Consider the following 6,235-nt stretch of genomic DNA (forward strand, 5'->3'; position numbering starts at 1 on the left):
CTGAAAAACGTTTGCCCCGTTATACAGGACGCTACCGCTTTTTACAAGTGACTCCAGTGACATATGAAATTTCGCCCTTGCACCCCGCGACGCATACCTCTACACCACGCACCGAGACGGTTCATGTTGCATGCCTCAAGCCGTCCTACACGACCCCGGTTTGGAGGCTAGTACGCACCGGGACGGTGCCCTTCAGCCGGCGGGGTAGTGCTACATTAGGCGTTGCATGCACTGGTACCTGCATAAGGACAGAAGAAAAAGCTCGTGAGTTTTGGTGAAGCGACGTGCGAGCAGTGTCGGTTGGTGCCCGGTTAATGCTGCTGTGTTTTTGTGTACTGAGTGCGGAGGCATCATGGACTAATCTCTTGGCCTTACCTTGACACGTATCAATATGTTTAAATTTGTAATATGGATGCCTCGTAAAACAATTTATCTCGTTTTGCATTCTGAGCTCGTTATTTTGAAGACGCTGTTAGTTCTACACAGGCGGCCGAGATATTTGTTTCATTAATAGGTACCGGACAGCTGGACTGCTGCCATCGCCTCACGGCACCTCACCAGTGGCCCGAAAGCGCAGGCTGCCGCCGGCACATTGAGATAAAAATCTGTCGTTTGCTTTTTGTGGAGATTGCTTCGGTGCTCAAATTCTTAAGTGATGTGCGTGTATATGTCTTTTGGAGAGCAGAAAGTTATGCCAGTTTTGTGAATATGTCCCTTGAAACGAAATGTGGACAAACGTGTGCGTTGTTGGCTGCACCGACAGCTGCACAAACGCGTCGGATGCTTGTCAGTCGACTCATATCTAAGTTTTCTCACAAACTTGAGCGGTGGATGACTTGGACGCGATTGGAAGCTTGGAAGCTTTCAAATCTTGGTGCAACCGGAAGCTTTGTGTCTTCTGTTCCCGAGGAGTGATGGCACGGGAGTCTGAGCCGAAGCTGCACTGATGAGTGTGTAGCGTTGTCGTCATACTATTGACAGTTACGTTATTGATGTTACATCTCCGGCATTTTCCCGCCTGTTTGCTTGAAAAGGGCGGCACAGAAAAATAAAAGACAGCTGCAATCGCGGTTAAAGCCGCGTTACGCTCCTCATTGATGTTCAGATGTAATGCTTGCACAGATACCATCACTGGCATATTTATAGCACATTTAATTTTATGCCCTCACAAAATGAGCAGCATATGAGACAGGAACAATTGGCATCGCCATGAATTAGTTGCCTTGTTTCATCTCTTTGTTTTTTAACCAATATCAGCGTGCTAAGTCTGGGTTGAGTCTTCAGATTGGTTCAACTTTGTCTGTTGAGCCCTTCAAGCGTAATAATGCACTCAAAGCAATGCTCATTTAATATTACATGTGAGAAAAGCTGCTATTAGCGTCATATGAAAAGCCACCGACGAGGAAATTTAGTTTATAGTAAAGACCATAAACGCAGCTTTTCTTTTCTTTTGGAAGTCACGTAGACTTCCTTTTGGAATGTTATATAGGTGTCGAACACATGTCCTCTCGATTAGCAAGCATTTCTGTGTGGTTTATTTCGAATTCGCGTTGCAAACACCTGTTTACGTGCTTTATCAGTTGCTCCCATTTATCTCTCCCGCCTACACACGGTGTTTTTTATTGGCCCTCTAGTGTACAGATCGCTGCCGGAATACGACGGAGTAAGAGGAAGCCATTTTACATCGGAAAAATTGTTCATATATCACACGCTATAAAACAGATTGACAGAGTGTGTGAAAATGTTCTTTTATGATCGTCCGGGAATCTTAACGTCCAAAGAGAAAACTACATACATAGATGTATCCTTTCACGTTGATCGAAAGGCTTCTACCGTGCACAGCTATCGGCCCCACAAATTTGCGGCACGCTCAGAAACCATGTCATCTTAGGGAAAGAGCAATCATTGCGAGTGCTGTAGCATTGAAACGCTCTCGTAGTTGCTTGGCGGCCTATCTGACGCAAAACATCACGATCTCTATTTTTATTCCATTGTACTTTGCGGTTTAGCAGTGTTGGACAAATGTTCTGGACTTGTGCCATCAATCAACATGAACTTTCAGCGTTGGGGGCAGGCCTAAAATATTAAAATCAAAAGATTCCTTTGACCGCATCTATCATAGCAGGTTTTCACAATCTCCGCAGCATGTCGAGAGAAACATATTTATATAATGCAATTTCAGAAATGAACCATCTCTAACAGCTCCGACAGGTTAAGCAGGTTCAAACAAAGCATTATTGTATATGTAAAGATAACGCTGATGTGGTATTTGTCATTTCGCTCACATGATGATTAAGTTGGTAGTCTCAGGGCTATGTTCAATGAACCAGGGTAGCATAACTGCGTAATAAGTCCTGCCATTTTTTTCTTTGATTTCGGCACCAAAAACGAATCCTATCTCTTGCCTTGCTTGTTTATTTTCTATTTTTTCCAGCTGTCGATTAAGGGAGAAGTTGTAAAATGGTCAACTATCACTATTCCCAGTATTGTTCGAACCTATTGTCAAATAACATGGATATAGCGTCTTTTTAAATATTCATGAGCGATTACAACTACCTGGTCGGCGGTAATTGAACTTCCCATGGGTTCATCGGAGTCGTGTTCATAAGCGTCTAACGAAGTCGTTCCTTAGGCATGGATAAACTGAGTGGGCGGCATTTCAGAATATGACAGAAATACCATGCGATGGGCGGTTTAGAGAAACGCATTCCCTGCCGAGGACGGCTCTTTCATTTATCAAGATTTCCTATAAAAAAATACTCTGTGTGTTTATTAAGCTTTCAAAGCCACATCGCAGAACTACGCGTAGAAACATTCCGCTCGCCGAAAGGAACCGGCTGCGCCGCTTCACTACCTCGATGTTCCGGTGGCTAGCATTTTACAGCAGGCGGCGCTGTTCCGATGAGGAGAGAGTGCTGCCGCACAACGGGCGTCCGGACCCTATTGCCCAATGCACCACCGCTATCTGTCGGTACGAATGAGGAAACAACGCAATTGCGACCACTGTGTATATTCCCATTGTCAAGAAAAAGTAGAAAAGCGTGCTGTATTCTTCCCAGCATCGAAGGCGTATACATGTACTGAACGTACGCTGGTGCACTAGTTGCATACACGTCGCAAACTAGATTCCAGGCTCTCTCCAGCGGTATCGAAAGCAAGCGGAGAAGAGTAAAACGTTTGAATAAATGATCATGTTAAAGGGTGAATCTTCAGTCTTATTTGGTCCTGTTGCGTTTCACATTAAAAGGCTCCATTCCAACAGTCGTGCTCTGATAAAAAAAAAAAAATTCAATTTTTGATTGCTTGAAAATATATTGTGTCTGATTGCTTGCCGCAAGTACTAATCGGTCATTCTTAAAGAGCCTCAAAAGTACATCTAAAGAAAGCAAGCGGATCCCTCTAGTCGTATCCATATCGTCGCTCAATGGCACCGACTGAGAATCGTTGAGCCCTGATGCGTTCAGTTGCGCATGCCCGAAATACAGTCTAGCGAGCCCTCTACATATTGGATTTATTTGAAAGTTGAAATCAAGGTTAGGAATGTGTTTACCACGATACTTAAATAATTGCTGCAAGAAATAAAATATGTTCAGAGAGCAAAATTGATTTACGAATTTTGTGTATTGATGCTGCTTTAGGTTCGCGTCAGTTTTGCGTCTAATTCGAACTCACACCAGACAGTTTAGTCCAAATGCGACAATAGCAATACTAATATAAAGAGGAATCTGAAGGAAACAGCCACCGTAATTATCATTACTTTATCTTTGTGTCCTCATACGCTAGCGGAACATTTGTTCTGTTATGTCAACTGACGGCGCAAGAAAGGACTCAAAAGGATCGAATTGGAAGCAAGGCTTGAAAAAGCTGTGCAGCGATGCTTGGTGAAAGAATGACCGCGTTTTTCCATCCTTTAGCAGTTCTAAGGGTTTTTTTAAACTCTAATTTTTACCTAATTAACTAAGACGGGTTCTACAAAATGATTTTATTATTCAGTTATCGGTCATGGTGATTTCATAAAAAACACAATTCACATTTTTTCTCTCTCCAACTGCCTCCCACATGGCATTGTTTCTGGTATTTAAAGAAAGCCCGCGACATATAACAAAATTTCAAGTCAGTGCAATTATCCGCTATATTACGGTAGTCCTCCCAACAACTTCCGGGCTAACAAAATGCTTGCAATAACCGCGAAGCAGCCGCCGCTGAATTCCGCCGGCTGCACCAGGACACAAAGGAATGGAAGCCTCGTTTACATTACGCGACTTAAGCGCTTTTTTTTTTTGCATCTTGTTCTCGCAATGTTAGATGGATAAAAACGCCGTTCAAGTTGGGTATTGGTAGCCTACCCGCAGCTTATCGCTGATCATTACTCGGCATTTCCGTGGTCCAGTAGCATGTGATGACGCAGTTTTTAGACTTGCTGACAGTGGCTTCGGCCCCTCAATTTGAAAGGGCGAGAGTGCACATTTCATTTAGTCAAAACGCTTTTGGCAGGGCTATACTTCTTAAAGTACTACGAGGTGCACTGCATCGCAACAAACAACATTTGAATTTTTGTAACCAGCTTCAGTGTTCATCTGGTTTCAAATGGCTTGTTGAAGATAAATGTATTGTAAAGAAGACGAAGAACAGACAGCGCTGCGGCATCGCCACTACCAACTCTTGACTTCGGCGCCCATCTCTCGCCCTGAAGCTTGGCCTTGCAGCTGGCAATTCGATCCTGCTGTGCCCGAACTACTGGCAGCGCGAGACGTTCGAACCAACTATTAAATCCACATTTCACTTGGTGGAGGTCAATCTGGGGTTCCCTGTACCCATCTTGCCCTGGAACTTCGCAGCAGAACATTGACTACCCCAATTACCGAGCCGACTTCATTGCACCTAGCTCCGCCCGTCACCTGCACAGGTTCCCTTCGCCAACGGGACCCCGCTACCTTCAGTGGAAGCAGCGATGACGACGTCGACGATTGGATGTCCGCTTACGAACGGGTCAGCCGTCACAATAACTGGAACGACAATCGTAAGCTCAACAATGTCATCGATCGTTCGCTTGAACGACATAGCTAACTCGTGGTTTCGGAACCACTAGTCGGACTTTACCCCCTGGGCTAAATTTAAGACAAAATTTTTTGATGTCTTTGGCCACCCCGCCGTCCGAGAACTCCGCGCAGAACAGCGTCTTCGGTCGTGAGTAGAGATTACCGGAGAAGCGTTCAACAGTTACATTGAGGACATTGTTGATTTTTGTCGCCGCGTTGACCCGACCATGACCGAGGCCTTTAAGATACGTCATATCCTCACAGGAATTGATGACGGCGCCTTCAATATCATCATCGCCAAAGGCTCCACTACAGTCAAAGAAATCTACGACCTCTTTGAAAGCTATGACGAGCTCCGCAAGGAGCGTGTTTTGATTCGCCGGCCTCACGCTTAACTTGCTTGACTAGCCGCGGAGAGGGAGTCATCTAGCCTCTCCGAAGACATCAAGGATTTTGTTCGTCAGAAGGTCGCGCAACAACTGTCCCTGCAGTCATATGTTAAGGAGTCGTCACCTACTGGCCTTGTTCCGGAGCTTCGCCATGCAATCCAGCGACATGTCTCTGAAGTCGTCCCTAATCCTTTCTTTCAGTCAGCTCCGGTCGCACGCTCAATGCCAATCTCCACACCCAGAATTTCATCGGTCGGCGTTGAACCACTGAGCTACGCTCCAGCATCCGCGCCGACTCCTCCTCAGGTAGTGTCGTACGTATGCCGAAGTCACTTCACGTCCACCTCCTGATCCAGCCTTTGCCTATGCTTCGCCCCCTATGCGTTCGGCATCAACAGCTTTGGCTCCCCCCTTGTTTTAGACACCATCTCTAAGGCTCACTTCAGACAACAAGCCTATGGCTACCGCTGCGGCATCCCTGGGCACACTACACACTACAGCCGGCGCCGCTTAAATATGACCTTTGCTCCATGGCCTGCGCCACCTTATTTGCCCCCCCCCCCCCCCCCCCCAGTTTCCAGTCCCACCGGGTCTTTCGGCACCTCCGAATCCTTCGGACTTCCTCTCTCGTCGTTCGTCATCACCACATCGCCGCCCCTATTCGCCAATGCGCCGACGACCCGCTACACAGCCAGAAAACTAACCACCGCAGGTCGCGATGCAGGAACTACGTATGCGACAGAATTTCCAAGTCCTCATCTTAATTCCGCAAATATTATGGTTGCGATTGTTGAACGTGTTCATACT

This window comes from Amblyomma maculatum, chromosome 10, assembly GCF_055883805.1.
Source record: "Amblyomma maculatum isolate TAMU_Amacu chromosome 10, ASM5588380v1, whole genome shotgun sequence".
Lineage (NCBI taxonomy): Eukaryota > Metazoa > Arthropoda > Arachnida > Ixodida > Ixodidae > Amblyomma > Amblyomma maculatum.